Source organism: Pleurodeles waltl, chromosome 4_1 (genome assembly GCF_031143425.1).
Source record: "Pleurodeles waltl isolate 20211129_DDA chromosome 4_1, aPleWal1.hap1.20221129, whole genome shotgun sequence".
Lineage (NCBI taxonomy): Eukaryota > Metazoa > Chordata > Amphibia > Caudata > Salamandridae > Pleurodeles > Pleurodeles waltl.
In genome coordinates this window covers 792,721,358-792,746,888 of record NC_090442.1, presented here as the reverse complement: position 1 = coordinate 792,746,888, position 25,531 = coordinate 792,721,358, and positions in this window count along the sequence as shown.

The following is a 25,531-nucleotide window of genomic DNA, read 5'->3' as shown; positions in this document are numbered from 1 at the left end:
TGCTGCACCTGTGATCCAGATAGCTGTGGCTCTACCCGTAGGATTTCCTCCACCATGACCCTGAGCTCCTCCTCGGAAAACCTGGGGTGTCTTTGGCGTGACATGGGGTGGTGTAGGTGATGTGTGGGGTGGTGTATGTGTTGATGAGTGTGGTGATGTGTGGTGGTGTGGGGTGTTTTGAGCGTAGATGTTGTATGGGTGATGGTGTTGTGTGCCTCTGTGTGGTGGGGTTGTCTATTGCTGTAGTCTCTCTCTGGCCTTCTTTCAGATTTTTTGGTCGTAGGGGTTTGTGGGTGATGTGGGTGTGTGTTTTATATTGTAATGGGTGTGTGGGAGTGGTGTGTGTATGTGTATCAGGTGTGTGTATTTTGAATTGTCCAATGTGGCGGTGTTTTGGAGATGTGTGTGTATTTTGAGCGCGGCGGTGTGTACCGCCAATGGAATACTGCGGTTGAAAGAACGCCGCGTGGATTTGTGTGTCGTGGTAGCATGGGCGTGTTTCTGTTGGCGTGACGTTGGAGGTTTTGTTTTCGCCAGTTTATCACTGACCTTTGGTGTGGCGGACTTGTGTGGGTGTCTGAATTTCGGCAGATTCCGAGATGTGGGTCATAATAGCTGTGGCGGAATTCCTCGGCCGCGGCGGTGCGTTGGCGGTCTTCTGCACGGCGGTAAGCGTCTTTTACCGCCAATGTTGTAATGACCCCCATAGGGTTATTGCTGCTTGATGTCACTGCTGCCTGTGAAATTTGCAATTAAACACTGGAAACGTGAGTGGGACTTTGTTTCTGTTAACTGAGGTAGCGGAGTTTGAGAAATGTTTGAGGCTTGGTCCTGCCACAAAAGTTCGCACCACCACACCAAAGAGCACCTGTATGCCCACAGAGGACTACAACTTTTGTAGTATGTATAGTTATACATAACATTAAAATAAAAACAAAAACGATTGCACTACATATTAACATTAAAAAACAAACATTAAATAGAATTCACCATAAAGGATATAACTGAGAAGAAAAGAAACAAGCATTTGCAATGCAATGGGTCTCGCATTTGCTGCAGTTAGAGCTATTGGCATTGTAAATTCATAACTGGATTTGTCCTGCCACATAAATTGGTCACCCCTGCTTCATAGTTTGTTTTTTTCCTCCCACATAATTCAAGTGGCCCTGCATGTAACTAAAGCACTTCCATTTACTTTCTTCCTCTATCTGCAGCCAAAAATGAAAATGTTGCCATTCACCATCCTAATTTAAATCTGCCATGCCAATTCCAATAGAATACTACTTTCACCACCCCACCATCAGAGTTGCTGGCTGGCTAACAACACAATTCCCAAAACAAGACAGCCACGGAGGAGTAACAAGAAAAATAAAATAGAAGGGTCACCCAAACATATCAAGAATGTTCAAACAGAAGGATGTTGAGTTGGTCTGAATCATGGTCATAAATGCAATAAGGATAGATTAATAAACCATATGCAATGATCATATAAACCCAATAAAAATCTTCATCAGAAATAAACTTTTGGCATTAGACTAATGCTTAGAACAGCCCCTACAGGACACTACAATGAAAATAGCATTTGTTAGAAACATGCTAATGTTACCATATTGTTAGCCCCTAGAGGCCATAACCGCATAAAAAGAAAATTACTGAAATTATTGCAATGCAACCGTATGTTTAGCCCCTAGAGGGCGTAGTGCATTACACATTTTCAAGGCTAGCAGGCTTACAGCAACAATAATACAAACAAGACCCTTAAAACACAACCTACCCAGCAATAAAACAAAAGTCACTGCCCTAAGACAGCTAAAAAAGACACTGAATGGTGGGAGAGGTTATTATTTTGGGGTCCCCACTAACCTAGTGTGGGGACCCAGAGATGACCTAAACAAAAAGAGAGAACCATGCTGAATGTTTTGGTGGTGGTCCCATTTCTCAGGACCACCACAGGTTGAAATATGGGCAAGACACACGTTGCCACCACTGTGCTCAATGTACGCATTTCTATAAGCAGGAAAAAGCACACAGGATCCAATACTGACAAAGACAGGCCTAGCCTCTCTGCACTCACGGCACTGCTGCACGCCAGCAGATAGGCGCCAGTTACACACACACACACACACACACACACACATCTTCTTAGAGGCTATCCACCCTTACACACAGGGAGGAGACTCGAGGAGCCGAGGCCTTTCTACCCGGTGCCACCACCCTCCTCCTGCAGCACGTCAGACACAAGAAATAAGTACTCAATAAAATGCCCCTTCAAATGGGGGAGGGGAGAGGTCCCCAATAATCGGCACAAGACACCATCCTTCTTTCTTAAAACGCTCTCAGACCTAGAGCATCCATGTATTTGTTATGCCGCTACAACAAACAGTAAGGAAAATGTTTAAAGAAAACTATTCCAAAAGGCGAAGTGAAAACAGTCTGATTCCGCAAATACGTACAGGAAGAGCCACCGCCCACCTTATTTGTCTATTTATAGTTGTGTATTTCTAAACAAGGTTCGGAATTGTATCTAGCCCAGGTATACAGCACTGGCTTGAAAAGGCACAACGTGTATTCTCCTAGCATTTGTCTAGTTCAGGGCGCTGCACCAGCACAGAGTAAAATAACCTGTTTAGTTGTCTTTTGTCAACTGACAGCACCATGAGAGGGTTGGCAGATCTGGGCTATCACTGGTGAAACGGTCAAGAGAGGATAGTCAGCTGTCGTGGTGGGGGCGTGGATATACCTTTACGGTGGCACCAACATAAGACAAGACCACCCTGGAATCGCACAATGGCCAGAAACGGATACTCTGTTGACATACTAAATGAGAATATGTTGATAAATGCACCGTGACAAATGTACTCATTGACATTAAAAACAAAATCTGCTTTGTATGTGAGCCGATCGCACTCGGGACAACGAGGAGATGTAGGTTTGGGGTGTTTATGTGATCTCATACTTTTACAAACCCAACAGGTGACCCTGGTTGTTATATATCTATGTAGTGAAAATGCAGATTAGCTAGTGCGTGCTTTTTAATTTTAGAAGCGGTATTGCAAAAATAATATATCCTCGGGACGATCCATGCAAACAAAAACACCTATGTTAATGGCACGTTTGGGGCCTTGTTAATATAATAGGGAAAAATGAAGGGGAAGAAAAAAAAAAACACGCAGCCGTATTTACTGCACTGGGTGGCTACAACACGGTCGTTTAGCTATGCTTGTGACCACACTGCACCTCGGGGGAATTGCATTTGTTGTGGATGACAACACTTAATAATGGATAGTTTTGTAAAATAAAAGGATGCCAAAATAACGTGACCTGCTTTTAAGCCCACTATTTCCTGAAATAATAACGCCCTGCCCTCTGTGAGGCACCAGCTTGCAGGAGATCACCGAAGAAGACTTCCCTCGGAGGCGAGGCCTCCTTCTGCCAGAGATTCCTCACTCGAGCAGCAAGGCCTTGGTGTGGCTTTTCAAGGCCCAGAGTCTCTCTCTGCCTCGTTCGCCCCCTCCCAACCGGCTCCTCGGCTGTCTATGTGCACCCCCCCTTTCCCTCTGCCCCCGATCCACCCACCCTGGCCCCCAGCAACCCGGACACACTGCTGGCAACTGACCTGTTTCTGGGAGTCTTGCATGTAAGTGTGCTACTAAGCTGCACTGACTCCAGGAACTGCTGCTCGGATTTCACATGTGTGCAAGGAAAACAAGTATTTGGAATGCAATAGTCTCATGTTTGCTTGAGTTAGAGCTCATAGCCTTGTAAATTACTGACTTGACTTTTATTGCCACACAGACTAAAAATAACAAAAGGAAGAGAGCCAGGGCGGGCTGGCCCCGGAAAAGCCCCCCTCTGCTGTTCGTTTATGTTTACAGAGGGAGCTGGTGGGGAGGAGGAACTGAACAAGCACCCACACTGTTGAGGTGAAACAGGCAAATGCTAAAAAAAAAGTCCCTTACAGAAGAGATAAACAGGACATAGCGCAATTACACAGTACTTTGTGCTGCTCCCAAAGTGAAAAAAGGCAGGACAAAGAGGCAGAACTGACCACTAGCAAGGAAGGATTTTTGAAGGACACTGCAACTAACAAATCAAAATGCTGGAACTCACTCTATTGTATACTTTAGAATAGAGCAGGTGGAACGCTAACGCTCGACCTAAAAACAAACCAAGGAAAGTGATAAGCAATAAAAATACCGCAAGCAGACTTAACCAATAAAATCACTCAAACAATTGCAGTAACAACTGTGAACCAACACACACATTTTATCAACTTACTACTCCAAAACCTGCAAAAATCTGCAAGAATATATATATATAATATTATATATATATATATATATATATATATTTGTGTATGTGTGCGAATAAATATATATATATTAAAAATAATTAAAGTTAACAATGGAAAATAACAAAACACTCTATTACTTCCATCTCTTTACAGTTAGTTACTAAAAATAAATTACTGCAACATATATAAATATGTGTGTGGTTGTGTGTGTATTATATATTTATAAAAAATAATCAAAGTTAAAAAAGTAAAATAACGAGTAAATAATGAAACATTCTTTTACTTCTCTTTGCAGTTAGTTACTAAAAATAAATTATTACATCATTGAGAAACAGCTAATCTACAGAAAAACAAAACATTACATAACTAAAAAATGACACACAAAAGGTAAGTACATTTTAAATTTAAAACAATTGCTAAATAAGAACTCACCCTAAAATAAATAACATATAAAACCTAAATTCCTCAGCCCCAACAAACAAATATTTAAAATCAAACTAATGCACTTTTAGCAACCCAACAGAAAAGAAACCCTATGTTCCACATTGCAACACCCTGATAGAAAACTTGCAAATAAAGGGGGTCATTCCTACATTGACGGGCGGAGGTCGCCGCCCGCCAAGCGGGAACCGCCGAATGACCGCACCGCAAAAGACCGCGGCGGCCATTCTGGCTTTCCCGCTAGGCCGGCGGGCGACCTATGGGTTGCGACGGGTGCGATGGGTTGCGATGGGTTGCGACGGGTGCAGTGGCACCCGTTGCGATTTTCAGTGTCTGCTTTGCCCCACGACACCCGTTACCACCATCCTGTTCCTGGCGGTGAAAACCGGCAGGAACAGGATGGCGGTAAGGAGGTCGGAATCCCCATGGCGGCGCTGCAAGCAGCGCCGCCATGGAGGATTCCCTGGGCCAGGGGTAAACTGGCGGGAAACCGCTGGTTGCCCTTTTCTGACCGCGGCTTTACCGCCGCGGTCAGAATGGCCAAGGAAGCACCGCCAGCCTGTTGGCGGTGCTTCCGTCATTTTAGCCCTGGCGGTTGCCGACCGCCAGGGTTAGAATGACCCCCAAAGTGTCCTTTGTCCAGCAAGAACATACATGTAGGTATAAAAAAGAAAACGAGTAGCACAATATTGTATATTAATAACAAATGCATTAAACATTTTAAATCTATGATTCTTTATATTACTAGACTAGTTCCAGACTTAGGGCCCGACTACTAAAAAGACCACCACAATAGCAGTCCCCAGACAGGCGTATTATGAGTTATACAGGCAGGAATGCCGACCGACAAGCAAAAAAGGCAGGCTACCAGCAACGCAACGGCCTGGATATAGGGGGCCCGACCTCCAGTGCCCTCAGCACTGCAGCCAACCACCAAGTATATACAAACACACAGTTGCATTGGCGGTCGACCAGCACAGTGGGGGTAAGCAAAGTAACAAACAAGTGAGCATTGGCTGAATTAAAAAAACAACACAGCTGACACACATTGTCCAAGTGGACACACCTGCAAAGGACACTATAAAACACACCCCTTCACAGACCACAATCCTTTGCATTTCCACTGCAGCACAGAAAGACAGACCACACATTTAATCGTCCATTTTTTGTCACAAGGCAGCCCTTTTTTCCCCATCCCATTTTACACCCTTCACACACATCGCTTATATTTTTTGGTTCGTCACTGTCATCCCCTTTATATCCCAGTCATGTCACGGATCAAAAACCCACAATTTTCAGAGGATGAGTTGAGAGTCATGGTGGGTGAAATCATTAGAGTAGAGCCTAAGATTTGTATAGTGTGTGTAGTAGTGAGAGTGACTTGAAAGCATCTTCCAGAAGGCACTGTTTCAGTAACTCAAACCACCAGTCCAGTGGTTACTTGTCCAAATACCCCTGTTTGTGAAATCACAATTGAAGTGCACTCACCTGGGAGAATACCATTTCTCAGGTGTTGGAGAGTAGAGAGAGTGACCAGCTTGCAACTCCTAGCAGGCCCTATTTCACTAACTCCATCTACCAGCCCAGTGGTCACTTGTCCAAATACCTCTGTTTGTGAACTCCCAAATAGAGTGTACTTACCTGTGAGGATAACATTTGTATAATGTGTGTAGAAGAGGGAGTGACCTGACTGCAACCCCCAGCAGGCCCTGTTTCTGTAACTCCAACCACCAGGCTAGTGGTCACTTGTCCATCCTGGTTTGTGAACTCCCAAATGAAGTTTACTGACCTGGGAGAGTAGCATTTGCATAGTGTGTATAGTAGAGAGAGTAACCTGACTGCAACTCCCAGCAGGCTCTGTTTCAGTAACTCCAACCAGCCCAGTGGTCACTTGTCTTAACACCCTTGAATGTGAACTCTCAATTGAAGTGCACTCACCTGGGAGTGATCAAGCACAGATCATGCTCAAATCAGAGACATTGTCTGTCTACCTATCTCGACCTGGACTTGCTATGCCAAGATGAAACTATTGAGAATATGAATGACACCTTACCCAGTTTGTACAACAAGTATTCCGAAGGCCTCAAGCTGCATCACCAGTATTGTAGCAGCAGCAGACACATTGACACAGCACTGTGCACATGATGACTCCAGTCACATGTACATCATCCCACTCAACCAGGCCTCCAAATGGTCCAAAGTCATATCTTGCCTCTCCAGTGTGTTGGCTTCACTGGTGGTAAGAAGCCATTTTCAGGCCATCCTCCGAAGTGCAAAGTGCAACTGATCTGCACATCTCATCAGCTGCTTGAGTCAAATTGGGTTGGCATGCTTCACACATGCCAAATTACTCAGTACCATGGTTACCTGGTATAATTGGATTACCTACAACTTAACTTTGTACAAGGTCTCTGCTTACTGTAACATAAAACCTTTGGAGATAGATGTCATTATACAACCAGTAACCATGTACGTTTTACTTCAACAGGTAGATCTGCGTTGGGCACACGGAGGCCATGGAATAGACTACCACTACCCTCCTGGATGAAGTCCTCAGTGATGACAACACTCCTGGACATCTGGACGTGGAGGACGATTCTGGCCCATCTGGGCAACCTGGTCAGATGGCAACAGTGAGTCTCACTGTAGCCACTCGTTCACCTCCCAGCCCTGTTCCATCAACATCACTTGAAACTATTCACCCCCTAACCTGTGGCCCTAGCTCAGTCTTGGATCCTGAGTTGCAGCGCATCTCTTCAGACAATAAGGGTCCAGGAACAAGTTGGAGAGGGCACCCTGTGGCAACGGCACATGCCTGTGGGAGTAGTGTGGACCAGCGGGGTGAGGCCACTGGGGATGCTTTTGAACACAACACCATCAGTCATGTTTTGGGAGTCCATCAGGAGTCCCAAGGCATGATCGGTCAGGTGTTGACCGAACTCTCGGGAAAGCAGCTACAGAGGGACATGCATATGGATATGCATGAACAGATGGTGATCCACAATTCCAACATGACCTATCTAACAGGGATATTGAGGGACTTACACACTACTCTGAGCAGGGCTTTTCAAAACCAGTCTGCCCCTTCTTTTGGCTCATCAGCAGCAGGCCCATCAACATCAGAACCAGCCACAGACACCCCTTCCTCTGTAAAAGCTAATCCTCCCTCTGCAAGCAGGGACATCCAGCAAAGCATCCAGGAGGTACAGATGACAAGACACCCACCACCGCCAACAATAACCCTCTTTCTTAAGGTCCTCCTTTGTGTGTTACACATTCACTCTGGACTGATCCTGAACCACCTTCCATTTCCAATGGGAGAAATACTCTGGACTTTGGATTTCCAATGGTGTGGCATCTACTCCAATGATATTATTCACCATGTCTGACCACTTCACATTTCTTTTTTATGTTGATTCATCTCATGTATACTTTCTGTTTTAGTTGTAGCTTCAAAATAAAATCACTCATCACTGACTCATTGTCTGCTGATTTTTATTGAATTTTTAGCCATGTATATATGCCACGCCACGTGAATACAATGATGAACCAAGGTACTTGTTCAAGATGGGAAATGTGGCATGGACAGTGTCCAGCTCAGGATTACAACCATTTTAAACAAACACATGCATACAAGTGTCTGGTCAAACTAAAAGATTTATTATAGTGTTCAGCACATAGGCTGTCAATATGTCTGAACTATTAGAAATCATAAATAATTGACTCATACTGAGTAACTAAATGTATTTACAGGAACAGACCTCCAGACCACGGAAGGAAAGGATTTGTCAGACATTGCCGTGTAGAATAGGCAAACAATGAAGTGGTTGAAGTCATCAGCTTGAGCCTGTCACATACCACACCAAAGTAATTCAACATCACATAATCCAAGATAAAGACAGGTGGCAGTACAACGATTCCTTACCACAGGGCCATCATCATCCAACGTTCATGCATCTGATGGTATGGCACAAACATATGTCAGTGTTGTGGCACAGGCATTGTGGCCTACAATGATGAAACAGATCTACAGATATGTACAGGTCATATTAAAAGAGTGGTTAACCAATATGAAGGGAAAATGAGATGATCGTAAGCTAGGACTACATATTTTATAACCACATGATGACACACATGATGCATTAGGCCCACCACAGCACACAAAAAAAGTCTACTGGGCACTTCTGACCTTCTATCCAAATGCTGTTCAAGCAGTCTTGACACAGGTCTCATTCACCCAAACTCTGTGACCTACGTTACCTAGACCAATCCATGACCACTACGAATGTCAAAACAACATCACATACTGCCAATGTCACAACTCTGAAATGCCCACATAAAGATATCATGGTGAAGGTACCTGTACAACGAACACAACAAGGAGTATAGGCTTGAACCCATACATGTTTCACACATCACATAGTAAGCATATGGAAAACAAAAACATTGCAAGGAAACTGACACAAACAAAGCAACATCATCAAAGTGGTGATGTGTCAAAAGCTATCTTATCAATCAGCCTTTGGCTGATTATTGTAGAATATCAGCTCCCTAGCAATTTCCAAAACACTAAACTCCACACATTCACCCATCTGAGGATGTAGTTACACAAATTGCCCTGACTGCCACAGTCCATTGATTAGATTATGAATGGGCACTTAATTAAATCCCAGAACTGCATTTTGCATCATTGTCAATGTATTTCTTTGATAGGCCTGGGCGGAGTTTGTGGAGGTCTGCCATGCGGAACTCGGCGAAGTGCAGAAAAAAACTTCACCATGCTAAGCATAGTTCCATGACTGAGGTAAGATGCTCTGTTTGCATTGATTTTTAATGCCAGGAGTTTATCCCGCACTGTGAAATCAGAGCAGTGGCACCATGTGCAGCACAAGAGGGTGCTGCTTTTTACTGCTGCTCGAGTAGATGTTTGACTCAAATGGCAGCTTCCTCAACTCAAGTAGAAGGTTTCTCAATGTGAGCAGTAGTGATCTGCCACAACCGCTCACGTTGAGAAATTTTGCCGGAAGGTGGCCTATTAATGGATTTGTCATGCTTGCGCTTGCCAAACTACAGTTGGAGAGCAAGAGGAAATACTCCACTCCATGCCACTTTGCAGAGTTTTTGGGAACTCATCGCAGAGCGCGGAGAGGGCAAACCTCTGTGAACTTGCCGGCAGAGTGGAATTAATTGGCCACCCCTAGTCTTTGACTCATGACAGGTCCATTACTCCCACAGCCCTGTTGTCACCTTAATTGAAGTCATGTTTGTCCTGTACAGGCTCATTGCACACATGATAGACCCACAGTGCAGACAGTGTGCAGATTCTTGGGAGGCCATGCCATGTGACTCAGTACATTGGTTACATAGCAGAAATTGTACAATGCACACCTTTGTATGTCGGATGCCATTTCTGTAGTTTAGAAACATATGTCCAAAGGAGTGTTCTATGGTACAGATGCTTACTACCGAAACCCACCCAGAAGTGGCATGAGTCTGTATTTGGTAGGTCACATGTCTACACATGCACAGGGAAGACACTTTCCGTACCAACCATGCCAGCCCTTTCATTGTCTCTCAAGTGCAAGGGTAAAGTCTGTACTATGGTACCTGCCTGTTGGTACTGTATGCAGTGAGTCAATCTTGCAGAGCGTAAATGTTTTGGTCCAGTCAGGCCCAAGGAGTTTACCCTAGCATAGTGGCTCAAATCACAGTACATGTTCCTGGAGCATGGGCTACCTGAAGTCAGTAGGCTTGCTTAGTCATTGTAGGCCATGAGCAGGGTTAATATACAGATTAATCCAAAAGTGTGTGGTTATGTTCCTGTACTTATTGGCATGTGTGTTTTACACTTGTGATATGTTGACAAATTGGCCATTTTGTTCCTGGTGTTTTTGACATGTGTGTCACACAATAATTTAGTCAAAAACGTGTGTTCATAATTGCTTGATTTGTCTTTTGCATCCCTACAGGTAAACCCCCATCAGAAGAAGGATATTTGGAGAGCCATCGCCCGGAAAGTGCGGACCTGGGGGTCCATAGCCGGTGGAGCTCCCACTGTCAGAGGAGGTGGGAGGACCTCAGATGCTGGGTCTGGAAGATTGTGGAGGGCCAGCTGAGTCTGTCCTCCCAACGTGGGTGGGGTGCATCTTAGACCATGATGCCCCAATAGGCTGCATTCTGGCATGGGCATATGGGAACTTTGATGGACATTTGAGGGGAGTATAACAGGCACAATGGGATGAGTACAGGGCATATTCCTGCCTGTCATATAGCCAAGTTGATGTTTTAGGCTCTGTAATCTCCCCCGACTGATTGGGGATGGGCCATGTGTGACACACTAGGTAAGTAACTGTTTTTGTAGATACGTAATGAGGTGCGTACTGATGTGTCTTTCCTATTAGCCCAGGGACCTAGGACAAAACTGGGTACAATCCACAAACAAAATTGCTCTCCATGGACAACACATGGCTTGTGTACATTGATAAATCAAGTAATGTTTGTTATTGTGGTGGGTGCAAATCCTCTGCTACAGACCACTACTCCTTAGTGTTACAGGGTAAAGAAAAAGAAGTGATGGATCACTGTCCTCAGCCATGTGTCTGGACAAGTGAGTAATTTGGTATCTGTCCCCCAGAGACCACTTATCTTCAGTGTGTCACGAGTGCTGATACCTCACTACTGTATATCATTTGAAGGTGGCCATCATACATGTGACAGAGCATAAAATGTTCTTTGGGTGCAGCTACAGATCAAAAGGTTTCCTTGGCAAGTGGAGAATGTCCATTGATGTGATTATGTGCCATCACTGTTGTCAACATTCCTTGAGTCTACATTTTAGCATGTGTCCCTTTCTCTTTTGACAAAATCTGTACACTGCTGTTTCATGCATGGTGTACCTGTTTTCCTGGGATGATTTCTGTATTCCATACCAAAATGTGTTTGAAATTGGACATATGCAATGTGGCTACATTTCATGTGGTGCCACAGACAGGAGTATGTTACCATTGGTTGTTGGCTCACACATGTGCATCTTTGTATGTCATTTGCCATGCACAACTGCAGTAGCAATAAGGAACATAAAAGGTAGAACTAGATTGATGTGGATCATGTGGAAATGTGCACTGCACATGTGTAATGGGGAAGGTTTGCTCCCTGATCGATGGCATGCATCATGGATTGACTTACAGTTATGTTGGAATCACATGTAGTCGGGTACAACTATTCATCCACCGTCATCTGGGTTTGCTGGACCAAAATAGAGACAGTGATGTAGCTTCCCACTGGGCAACATGTTCAGGGCCTTCTACAAGTACTTGCAAATCTCTGGGCCGTTCCAACATACAAAGAATTAATGGCTTCTACTGATGCAATCAGAGTATGTCATTGTTCGGGGTGCCAGAGAGTAGTGATGATTTCCCTTGGGCTTGCCGATTCATTTTGGTATGGATTTTACATACATATCTCCCTGACAATTTGCACATTTTGTCTACAGTATACATTCCCATGCCAAATGTGAAGTATATCTGAGCAACATTAGTACTATCCCCATTACTCCATAAGGACAAGTTACACATGGTGAAGTGTGCATTGTTGATATGTTTCCAGTGTGAAATGAGCATTTCCATGTCAACTTCTTCAGGATACTGTACTTCTGTCAGCAACATGGCAGAATTTTGGAGCATGATTCCTTTACTGTAGTGTTATTGTGTGTGTGACAAATGGATGTATGCATGACCTTGTGTGGGATCTGTGGGAATAAACTTGGCATTTGCCTACTATTGTATGACAACAGGTAACTGAGGTATGCTCCATGAGGCAAAGCATCAAAAGTGATGTGGTCTCCTACTTGTTCAATGGTTACTGTGATTGCACAACTTCACCCAGGCAATTCTGATTTTCCTGTGGACAACTGTTGAGAGATCAGGTGGCACGCATGCATATGGTATGTGTTAGAACTGGGGTCTTTGGTTGGCAGTCAGGTTACCCCCTGTCCAAGCAAGGAGCCTCACTTGAGTCATGGTAAAGGAGAATCGCCCTCAGTTAACCACCACTCACCTCCTTGGTAGTTTGGCAAGAGCAGGCAGGCTTAACTTCAGAAGCAATGTGTAAAGTATTTGTACCAAACACAGTGAACCACAACAAAATGAGACAACACAGGTTTAGACAAATAGGCAATATTTATCTAAACAAAACAAGACCAAAACAACAAAAATTCAACATACACAAGTCAAAATATGAATTTTCGAAATAATAAGAGTCTTAATCATTAAAAGTACCTGGTTAGCGTAAAAAAAATAAAGCCGCATGGGTGAGCGTGGGTCGTAAAAGTCAGCAATTTGTTGAGTCCTTACTCACAATGAGGCTTTGCGTTGTTTCCTTCTCCGGTTGGGTCGGCGATGCATTGTTTTTTTCCCTCACAAGAGAGCAATGCATCGATTTCCTGACTGGGCACCTCGATCCGCGCAGAGTCGGGTTGACTTGGATGCCCAGGGACGATGCGTGGACAATCAGGTTGCACGGTGTTAGAAATCTGCGATGCGTGGGGTTTGTGTCATTATCACCCTCTGTAAGCAGGTATTGTGTGTCATTTCTCCCAGCCAAAATGCAGATGGAGTGTCGTAAATTTACCCGCACGACATTCTGTGCCTTAAATTTCATTTCTTGTCTGCCAGCTTTACCTCTCAAGGGCCCAGGGATTGGATAGGGCACCACTTGGCATGGCAGGAGTTTCAGCAGAGAATCCAGGGGCTGGCAGGGGAAGTCTTTGATGGCCCTGAGACTTCAACAACAGGAGGCAAGTTCAGTTCAAGCCTTTGGAGATTCTTCTCAAGCAAGAATGCACTACAAAGTCCAGTTTTTGTCCTCTTTCACAGGCAGAAACAGTAACTGCAGGATAGCCCAGCAAAGCACAGTCGCAGGCAGGGGCAGCGCTTCTCCTCAGCTCTTCAGCTCTTCTCCTTGGCAGAGGTTCCTCCTGATTCCTGAAGTGATCAGATGTCCAGAGGTTTTGGGTCCACTTCTTATATCCCTTTCTGCCTTTGAAGTAGGCAAACTTCAAAGGAAAGTCTCTCTTGTTTGTAAGATCCTGCCTTGCCCCGGCCAGGCCCCAGACACACACCAAGGGGTTGGAGACTGCATTGTGTAAGGACAGGCACAGCCCATTCAAGTGTAAGTGACCACTCCTCCCCTCCCGCCCAGCACAGATGGCTCATCAGGATATGCAGGTGCACATCAGCTCCCTTTGTGTCACCGTCTAGTTGAGAGGTACAAACAGCCCAACTGTCAAACTGACCCAGAGAGGGAATCCACAAACAGGCAGAGTCACAGAATGGTTTAAGCAAAAAAATGCTTACTTTCTAAAAGTGGCATTTTCAAACACACAATCTAAAAACAAACTTTTCTAAAAGATGTATTTGTAAATTGTGAGTTCAGAGACCCTAAACTCCATATTTCTATCTGCTTCTAAAGGGAATCTGTACTTTAATAATATTTAAAGGCAACCCCCATGTTAACCTATGAGAGAGATAGGTCTTGCACGGTGAAAACTGAATTTGGCAGTATTTCACTGGACATATAAAACACACTAGTATATGTCCTACCTTAAACATACACTGCACCCTTCCCATGGGGTTAAATAGGGCCTACCTTACACGTAAGAAAAGGGAAGGTCTAGGCCCGGCAAGTGGGTACACTTGCCAAGTCAAATTGGCAGTTTAAAACTGCACACACAGACACTGCAGTGGCAGGTATGAACCTTGTTTACAGGGCCACTCAACCAGTGCTGTCAGCCCACTAGTAGAATTTGATTCACAGGACCGGGGCACCTCTAGTGCACTGTTCTAGGGACTTACTAGTAATCAAATGTGCCAATCATGGTAAGCCAATTTCACATATATTTTAGATGGGTGCACTTGTGCTTTAGCACTGGATAGCAGTAGTAAAGTGCCCAGAGTATCAAAAACAGCAAAAAACGAGTCCAGTACACATCAACAACCTAGGAAACAGAGGCAAAAAGTTAGGGGAACCACTCCAGGGATGTCAAGTCTAACATGTGTCCCCCCCAGCTGAAAGTGGGGAGCAACTACCCAACCTCCTGGGAGTTCTCAACATTAAGGCGGAAGAATCTGGACAGACCATCTGCATTGGCTTGTTCTATGCCAGGGTGTGTTCCACCGTAAGGTCCAACCCTGTAGGGAAATGGACCACCTCAACAGTTTTGGATTCTCACCCCTCATCTATATTAACCATCTGAGGGGCTTGTGGTCTGTCTGAGCCCGGAAGTGAGCTCCAAACAAGTAGTGTCTTAGCTTCTTTAGCGCCTAGACCACAGCAAAAGCTTCACACTCTATTGTACTCTGACTACGTTCCCTGGGAAGTAACCTCCTGCTAATGAAGTCTACAGGTTGATCTAGGTCCTCTTCATTAAAATGTGAGAGTACTGCTCCTATACCATGCTCTGAGGCATCTGTTTTCACAACAAACTCCTTGGAGTAGTCAGGTGCCTTCAGCACAGGTGCTGTCCACATGGCAGCCTTCAGAGCATCAAAAGCGGTCTGGCAATCCTCTGTCCAGATCACCTTCTTGGGTTACTTTTTGGAAGTCAACTCATTCAAGGGGGAAAAAATGGTGCCATACCCCTTGACAAACCTCCTGTAATTGCCAGTTAGGCCTAAAAAGGCCCTCACCTCAGTCTGGGTCTTGGGGGGCTCCCAAGCCAGAATGGTGTTAATCTTTCGCTGCAGGGGTGCCACCTGGCCACTCCCTACCTGGTGTTCCAAATACACCACAAAGCCCTGCCCTATTTGACACTTGCTTGCCTTAATAGTGAGGCCTGCCTTTTGTAGCACCTCCAACACTTTGCAGAGGTGCTGCAAGTGTTCCTCCCAAGGGGAACTGAACACTGCAATGTCATCCAGGTATGTGGCGCTGAAGTCATCCAGCCCAGTCAACACCTGGTTGACCAACCTCTGGAATGTGGCAGGGGCTTTTTTCATCCCAAATGGCATCACTTTGAACTGGAAGTTTCCATCTGGGGTAGAAAATGCTGACCTCTCCTTGGCCCCCTCAATTAAGCCGTTACCCAGACGACAGATCAAATGTGCTGAGGTATTTGGCAGCTTCCAACCGATCGATGAGCTCATCAGCTCGGGGGATGGGGTGTGCGTCAGTTTTAGTGACCGCATTGAGGCCCTGGTAGTCCACACAGAACCAGAGCCTTTGGGACCAAGAACGCTGGGCTGGCCCAAGGACTTCTGGAAAGCTCAAATACCCCTGGGGATAACATCTTAGCCACTTCATCTTTAATGCTAGCCCTGACCTTATTAGTCACCGTGTAAACCTTCTATTTAGTGGGTGGACTGTCCCCAGTGTCCACATCATGTGTACACAAGTGGGTGTCCCCTAAAATCAAGGAGAACAGGGAGGTAAATTGACCCATTACTTGGCGACAGTCTCTCTATTGTTCTGAGGTCATGGAGGGGGAGAGGTTCACTCCCTCCACAGGCCCATCTTTTTCTCCAGCAGACAGGAGGTCAGGAAGAGGCTCACTCTCTTCCCCCACCCCATCATCTGTCGCTAGGAACATGGACAATTCAGTCCGCTCAAAGTGTGGCGTGAGTCAATTCAGATGGAGGACCCTTAAGGGGTTTCTGGGATTCCACAGGTTCACCAGATAGGTGACTTCGCTCTTGTGCTCTACCACCTCAAATGGCCCAGTCCACTTGTCCTGGAGCACCCTAGGCTCCACTGGCGCCATTACCCACACTTTTTGTCCAGGCTGAAACTCGACCAGAGTGGCATTCTGGTCATACCGCCATTTCATGTCTGCCTGGCCTGCATCCAGGTTATCTTGAGCGAGAGCTCTGAAGCGAGCAGTCTGGTTTCTGAAGGTCAGCATGTAGCTAAATACATCGGGGGAGGTTTACTGGGGGGCTTTCTCTAAGCCCTCCTTCACCAGACTCAAAGGTCCCCTGACAGGGTGGCCATACAGTAACTCAAAAGGACTAAATCCAAGCCCTTTTTGAGGCACCTCCCTGTAGGCGAGCAAAAGCATGGCAGGTGGACGTCCCACTTCCGCCTCAAGGGCTCTGACAGGCCCATGATCATGCCTTTTAAGGTGAGGTTGAATCTCTCAACCAGACCATTGCTTTGGGGGTGGTAAGGAGTGGTGAACTTATATGTTACCCCACATCCCTTCCACAGAGACTTCCTTTAAGTTAAAAATAAAGTTAGTACCCCTATCATATACCACTTCCATGGGAACCCCATGAGGTTAAACACCCCCATCAGTGCACGACCCACCACAGGAGAAGTGATTGACCTTAAAGGAATGGCTTCTAGGTACCGGGTGGCATGGTCCACCAAGACCAGGATGAACCTGTTGCCCATGGCTGTCTTGGGATGCAGAGGGCCCACAATGCCAATACCGACCATTTCAAAGAGGGTACTAACCACTGGAAAAAGTTGGAGGGGAGCCTTACATTTTCCCCCACTCTTCCCACTTGCCTGACAAGTCTGGCAAGACCTGAAATGAGCATCTGAGTGCCTGCACATTAGGGGCCAGTAAAAGTGGGTGACAAGCCGTTCAAAGCTCATGTCCTGCCCCAAATGTCCAGCTAAAGTCACACCATGAGCCAGACCCAGTAGGAAGGCTCTGAAGCACTGGGGTACCACCAACACACAGGCTGACCCAGGCACATCAACTTTAGGCTCACTATACAGGAGGCTGTCCTCCCAATAAATCAGGTAAGATCCTGGCTCCTTGCCAGCCGCTTGACCTGCAGCCTGCCGCCGCAAACCCACTAGAGAAGTGCATGTTTTCTGTGCCTCACAGAATGCCTTCCTGGTGGTCTACCTTCCGGCTGCCACTGTGACAGCTCAGGGACCCCCCCAAGCTCAGCCACCTGTTGCCATGTAGGCTCTGGGGTGTCACCCTCAGGCTCTGCCTCCTCCCAGACCGTGGGAACTTCTGGGGCCGGTTTCCCATGCCCCTTACCCTTCGTCTTTTTGTTGGTCCCCTGAGCCACAGTTTCAGGCTTCAGGGGCTCCTGACCAACCTGACAGGCTACCATTGACCTGGTGGATACGCATATCCACCAAGGCAGACCCAACATCTCCAAATGTGACCTGTGTTCTACCTCCTTGCAAGGGGAAACATCCAGGTCTTTGCCAATCAAACAATCCTAAGACCCCCCCCCATTCAAAGGGAACCTGTGCCACTCTGCATAGGCGCTCTGAGTTGTTCACTGCAACTACTTGGTAAAGTACACGGGGATCTATCTGCTCTTCAGGCACCAAGTGACTCCTCACTGTAGTCACACTGGCTCCAGTGTCTCTCAGAGCCTCCACCCTGTGCCCATTAATGGACACCCACTGTCTGTACTGTTTAGTGTTCTCAGGAACTAGGGTTCTATAGACCATCTCACTGTCCCCTAGTGAGACAAGGGTCATCTCAGCTGGCTCCCACCCACCTGGAACCAACTTCTCCCCGAGCTCTACACTGGCCAAATCCTGGGACTGAGCACCAGTGGGAGCCAGTGTACTCTTGGGGCATTTGGGGTGCCCCTCACATGACCCACCTGGTCACATGCATAGCACTTATGCTGGGGACCCCCTTCCACAGGTTTCCCTTTGGAGAACCATGGTTTCTTTTCACTGGGGGGCTGGGAGTCTATGTTGGGGCCCTTTAGAGAACTGCCCCTGTTTACTCTTATCCCCCCTTTTCTTCTGAGAGGGACCATGCTGACCCTTGGTGTGGTCTCCCCTATACCTCTTCTGGACCCTGGTGCTCTTACAGTGGTCCGCTTCCTGCACAAGCTTCCTAGGGTCAGTCAGTTTGCTGTCAATTAGGTGCTGGGGCAGCTCTGGAAAACATAAATTGTACAAGTGCTCCAAAGCATTTACATTGTAAAGCCCCTCATACGTTGTCACCTCACTGCCCTTCACCCTTCATGATAGAGTAGGTGAGCCCCTGAGAATCCGCTAAGGATGTCAGAGTATCCCTCCCCTCTAACTCAAGGTTCTTCCACAAGCCTGCCCCCAATGAGCTTTAGGGACCAGACTCATATGGAGAGCAGACTCATACCCATTGAACCACAAGAATATGTCATCCTCCCTTTTGTAATCCTTCACAAGGTCTTTAGGAATGTGCACCCTTTTCTCAGGCTGCACTGTGATATTGCTGCCACCATCCCTATTGGACTGGCTACTTTGATCCAGCTCCCTTAAGCTGAGCTCATGAGCCAGCTTTATCGTCTTCTCCTCTATGGCCATCCTCCTTTCTCCCTTTGCATCCTAAACTTCTGCAACTCCAGCTGGTGATTCCTCTCTGCCTGTCTGTCCTGTAACTCTTCAGGAGTCAGACCCTTAGATGATACACTGCCTCCTGTCCTGGAGACTCTCTCCCTGGATGTAACAGGCCCACCCACTATACCATTGTGTATAGATTGCATCACCTCACCCTCATCCTCTTCCTCTGTGTGCCCCATCAGCTTCCTTGGTTGTCACCCAGGCCCTCAGTGCCATCTGCATCTCATCCTTCCTGGTGGAGCCTTTAATGGGACAGGCAAGATTTTTGCAGAACTGCCTTAACTGAGCAACTGTATTGATCTCCAGTTTCCCTAAGTCAAAAGCAGCTCCAGCTGGGCATATTCAGATTGATACATGATGAAGAATCAATAAAAGTGCAAAGTTTCAAAGCAGAAAAAGAGTTCCCAATGAAGTTCAAAAAGTCAATAAAAGATCGACAAAAATATGGAGGAAGGAAAAAATTGAAAAAGAAAAAAAGCAGAAACAAGCTGTATGTGGTCACGTAATGGTCTGCACTGAAAACAGTAGTGTACACTTAATCACTGTATGTCAAGAACAAATACAAGTTCAAAATCTCACCGCTGATCACCGATATTAGAAATGGGGTCTTTGGTTGGAAGTCAGGTTCCCTCCTGTCCAAGCAAGGACCCTCACTCTAGACAGTGTAAAGGAGAATGATCATCAGTTAACCCCCACTCATCTCCTAGGTAGCTTGGCATGAGCAGGCAGGCTTAACTTCTGAAGCAAAGTGTAAAGTATTTGTCCCGACACACACAGTAAAACACTAATAATGAAATTGGCAGCGGGTTAAATTGGAGGATGCACCTAACCCTTATCCCCTGTTTAAGTATTCAAAAATGAAGAGACCATAAAACATATTATCATACTCATGTGTGTGCACTCATCACAGCACCCACTGCCAAGGTGCTATCCCTGAGGGGGAACCGTAGATAATAGATATTTTGATGGTGTACCACTTTTATGTACATCGAATAAAGTCCAGTTACTCAATGTCGTCACATTATTGTCTTCACTTTATTCTGCTATTCTTGCAAACAATTAAAGAAACATCAGCCAACGCATTTCATCCTCAACGCAGGACTTCTTCAGGGCTGAAATACAATAGAAATTATGCCCTAAATATGTTAAAAAACACTCATACATAACATATATAATAAAATAAAAACATCAATGTACTCCAATTAAAAACCAAACATATACAATGTAAAACACATGTATTAACACACCTTACACTTATTGCAAACATTTATACATGCACATATAATATACAACCAACAGATTAACAAAGAAAACAAAATATCTATATACACAACAAAAGGTGTACTCTAATAAAAACATTGAAAAACCACACCGTACTTTCTGTACCTCCTGAACAATCATTACCACATATAAAGATATTATAAGTAGTAATAGTCATATGTACTTCGACCCTTACAACGTGTGCCTATGATATAAATTACCCTTGGCTACCAGTGCCCAACCGCATACGCATACCTAAATGATAATGCAGAGGAGATCTAGGGCCAGATGTAGCAACCCTTTTGCGAGTCGCAAACGGCGAAAATCGCCGTTTGCGACTCGCAAACGTGGGTTTGCAATGCACAAATGCATATTGCGAGTCGGTAATCATTTGCGACTCGCAAATAGGAAGGGGTGTTCCCTTCCTATTTGCGAGTCGGAGTGGTATGCAACTCCATTTGCGACCGCGTACGCGGTCGCAAATGGAGTCGCAGTTACCATCCACTTGAAGTGGATGGTAACCCACTCGCAAATGGGAAGGGGTCCCCATGGGACCCCTTCCCCTTTGTGACTGGACCCCATATAAATTTTTCAGGGCAGGGAGTGGTCCAAGGGACCACTCCCTGCCCTGAAAAATCCGAAACTAAAGGTTTCGGATTTTTTTTAAATGCAGCTCGTTTTCCTGTGAGGAAAACGGGCTGCACTTCAAAAAAAAAAATGCTTTATTTAAAAGGCAGGTCGCTAACATGGAGGCCTGCTGACGTCAGCAGGCCTCCATGTTAGCGAGTGCCTATACTCGCAATGGGGCCGCAATTTGCGACCCACCTCATGAATATTCATGAGGTGGGTCATTGCGACCCCATTGCGAGTTGCAGTCGGTGTCTCAGACACCGTACTGCATAGCAATTTGCGACTTGCAAATTGCGAGTCGCAGGGACTCGCACTTTGCAAGTCGCAAATTGCTTTTTTTGTACATCTGGCCCCTAGTACCTTAATTAGTGCTACTTTCCTAATTTTAATTATCCAAATTAATATATCAAGATACCCATACCTTTTTTGTTTTGTTTATTTATATCAATTCACACCATGTTTGTTCAAATCGCCCATGTCCGCATTATGTTGCCTGCAAAGGGCATACTCCCTGATGTAGAAGGGAAAAACAAAATATCACTACAGAGATGCCACCGTCCAAATATTACTCAAAAACTGAAGTAAATGTAATGTGTAAAACAACGCGACTACAAACTGTTAATCATTATCAAGCAACGGACGCCATGCAAGAATTGAAGAAGTAATTGTAGTAGCAAAAAAAATTAAAAATAAAAAACCAACAATTAGATAGTTGCCGTTACTCTCAAAAGTTTATATATAGCACCATTATCAGCCCATAGGCCGCTATGAAGAACGCATACCTTCTCACATTTCAGATCATGCGCCTCTCATTACCGCAATATCAGTTGTAACAAAAGTGAGCGATTTGACCCGAGCACTCGTCAATGCTCATTTTAAAGGCTGCCGCCTTTTACCGATTATGCTATGTCAAATATAAATTGCCATGGCAACCGGTCAACATGCAAGGCCATAGGAAACCTAAATAAACATGGCAGCCATCTTGTAATAGTATCATGATTCATCTGTAAAGCAAAGTCCAGCCCGACTAACCTTACTATAATACATAGACCTATACAAAGGAAACAACACTTAGGTGGTCATTCCGACCTCAGCGGTCTTTTTTCCAGACAGCCGAGGCCGGGGGAGACAGAATACCGCCATTGCCGGCGGTATTCATGCCTCCCTATTCCGACATTTCCGCAGGGCCAGCGGACGGTAACAGTAATCGGGCAGTGACATGCGCGACGGGGCTACGCCTGGGGGCCCCTGCACTGCCCATGCCAAGTGCATGGGCAGTGCAGGGGTCCCCAGGGGCCCAGTGCGTCCCCTCACCGCCAGCCTTTCCATGGCTTGCACCGCTGCCCTGGGGATTGTGACCGCCAGGCGGAAACCTGGTGGGAAAATGGAGGGGCCGGCGGTATGGCCGTGGCTTTTGCGCCACGGTCATACTTGCTGTCGGGACACCGCCAGCCTGTTGGCTGTGTTCCCGCCAGCAAACCGCCGGCCGCCAGGGTCGGAATGACCCCCTAAGTGATTCTAATTAGCTTCACACTAAATTAGCCACTATACTTTGTAAGTGGAGGTTGAGTGAAAAAAGGCACACAAGGTACCTCATTATACATAAATATCTCACTTGCGTTGCTATCAATGTGTTAGTCATTAATCATTATCAAGCAACCCATGCCATGCAGGAATTGAGGGAATTGTTATTGTAGCAAAAATAATTCAACAGTCAACCTCTCGATAGTTTAAGTTGCTCACAAGCGTTTATAAATAACCCCACAATCAGCTGATGGACAGCTATGGAAATCGCTTACCTTCTCGCATTTCAAATGCTATCCCTCTCATCAACATAGTAGTAGCCATCGCCCAAACAAACGATTTAATCCAAGCACTCATCGATACGCGTTTTTAAAGGCTAACGCCTTTTACCCGTCATGCCATATCGGATACAAATGTCCATGACAATTTGTCGGCATACACGTCTGCAAGTAAGCTGGGTAAACCTGGCAGCCATCTTGTAATACTATCAAGATTCATTCGTCAACATAATCTGGACCGGCTCTATTATTACAAAGCATAAAAAATATATACAGAGGAGCCAGAAATTAAGCACTGAGCCACTATAAACAATGGCTTGTCCCCGTGAAGCCTAAATACGGTCACGATGATAACCAAAAATTTGTTATCCCAAATCAAAACAACAAGCAGACAAATAATAATAATCATATTCGAAAATGTATTAAATTGTTACCAACTGATAGCATCACTCAAATGAACTCTCAAGTAAGTATATTCACCAACCGTGATAAGGCCACTTTCACGCCAATCAGCTAAGCGCATTTTAACATATTCATTCAGGGGTTTCATTGGATTCTCTAAAATGCGTTCGTAACAGGCACAATCTGACAATTGTTTGTTCATTTCCTGAATGTAATCTTGTTTATCCATAATAACCACATTACCTCCCTTGTCTGCTTCCCTGGTCACTATCGTTTGGTCAGTTTTTAAAGTCTATAATGCCATTCTCTCTATTTTAGTCAAGTTGTCGCTGCTAAGTTTTTGATCAGTCAGTTTTTCCATACATTTATGCAAATCCGTAGTGACCCTCATATGGAAGAGATCAATATTCTGATGTGTTCCATGTGTTACAAATTTAGAACTTGGTTTTAAACCACTGTTTACATGTATATTCTCCTCAATATCCAAATCCTTTCTTGAATTATCAATATCAACAAAGTTATAATCAGATAATGACATCAAAAGTTGTAAATCGTAAAGGTCAGAAACAGAATGAGATGGTGCAGGAGACAACTCTGCTGGCAATGCTGGTGACATATGAATAGAGTTAAAATTATCCTTTAATTTAAGTAGACGTGTGAATTTAAACAAATCAACAAAAACCTCAACAGGGTAATTCATTTGTGTGGGGCAAAAACCCAATCCTTTACTCCAAATTATACATTCCTCTTTATTAAGCAAGCAATTAGACAGGTTGACAATAACCAATTTCTTGTCGTGTATTCTATGATCCAATTCTAAGGATGCCTTCGATGTAACAGTATTCACTAATTCATATGTTGCTAGTTTTTCTTGGTCCGTGTTTGTACCCCTTGGGGATCTGATCTTATGTTTTTGCCTCCATCTTTTACAACCCCTTCTGGTTTTTCTTTTCTAAGCAATTTGTGCCCCAACCTTAATCTTTCCATTTTCACTAAAAAAGGCTATGTACTCTGTACTAGAGAGGGTGATGTGACTCCTTCATTTGAGGCTGTACTCGCCAATGAAACCATAGAACTTGAACTAGCTGAATTAGTATCAGTAATTTCCCCACGTGTTCTTTTGGCCACCTGGGGTTCTCAGATTATCATATTTGTGTGCAAATGTATAGATCCTTCCTTCCTTATAATCCATATCATCACGTTTGATTTTCCGTAAATTCTTCTCACACAAATATATCTGATGTTCCTTCATTATTTTGTCCAAGATTTCATAGTTCCTTTTTATAGCATCCTTTGGGTTCATGATTTCAATACTCTTTTCCATTTTATCTATTTCAACCTGCAGTTTCATAGTTTTTTCTCTGAATGTTTGATTAATATACGCATCATTGTAAAGGAAGCATTCTGCAAATGTTCCTCCCATTTCATCAATGATTCTTCATCCAGATCTTCAAATGTCGGGAGGATTTTCAATCCTCGCGGAATTTTCTTATTCTCTAGGTACTTTTGCAATGTAGTACCATCCCACCACCTGCCCATCTCCTGTTTCTTCAATCTCTCAAGTTTTTGAAATTTAACCCTAAATCCCTCTTGGCCTTTAGCCCTCATATCAATTCCATCCTGTACATCCTGATTAGAAAAGAGGTCCCCTGCCATTTCTTCCTGTTTATCCCTGAAATGTGACATATTATAAAATAAAATAATAACTCTGGTGGGGTAGTGCAAAGGAGACCCTTCTACAAAGACACTAATAATTAAGTTGGCAGCGGGGGATGCACCTAACCCCTATCCCCTGTTTAAGTATCCAAAAATGAAGGAAATATATATAGATATGTTGTTCCTTTGTTAATATGTTGGTTATATATCATATGTGCATGTATAAATGTTTGCAATAGGTGTGAGGTGTATTAATACATGTGTTTTACATTATATATGTTTGTTTTTTAATTGGAGTGCATTGATGATGAGTGTCCCTTCTCTGTATGTTTTGCTACTAGACTAAGGCCCTCATTACAACCCTGGTGGTAAATCCACTCATCTCCGTGCTGACGGGCGTCAAGATACCATGGGCGTGGCGGAAATCCATGACGTTACGACCCATATCTCGTAATCCACCACAATACAGACACCCACACAAGTCCGCCACACCAAAGGTCAGTGATAAACTGGCGATACCAAAATCTACACGGTCATGCCAACAGGAATACGCCCACACTATCACAACCCAGAAATCAACGCGGTGGTCTTTCACCCGTGGTAATCCACTGGCGGTACACACCGCCTCGCTCAAAATATACACACACTTACAAAACACAACCACATTGGACAATTCAAAATACACACACCTGATACACATACACATACCACACCCACACACCGACACCACTATAAGACA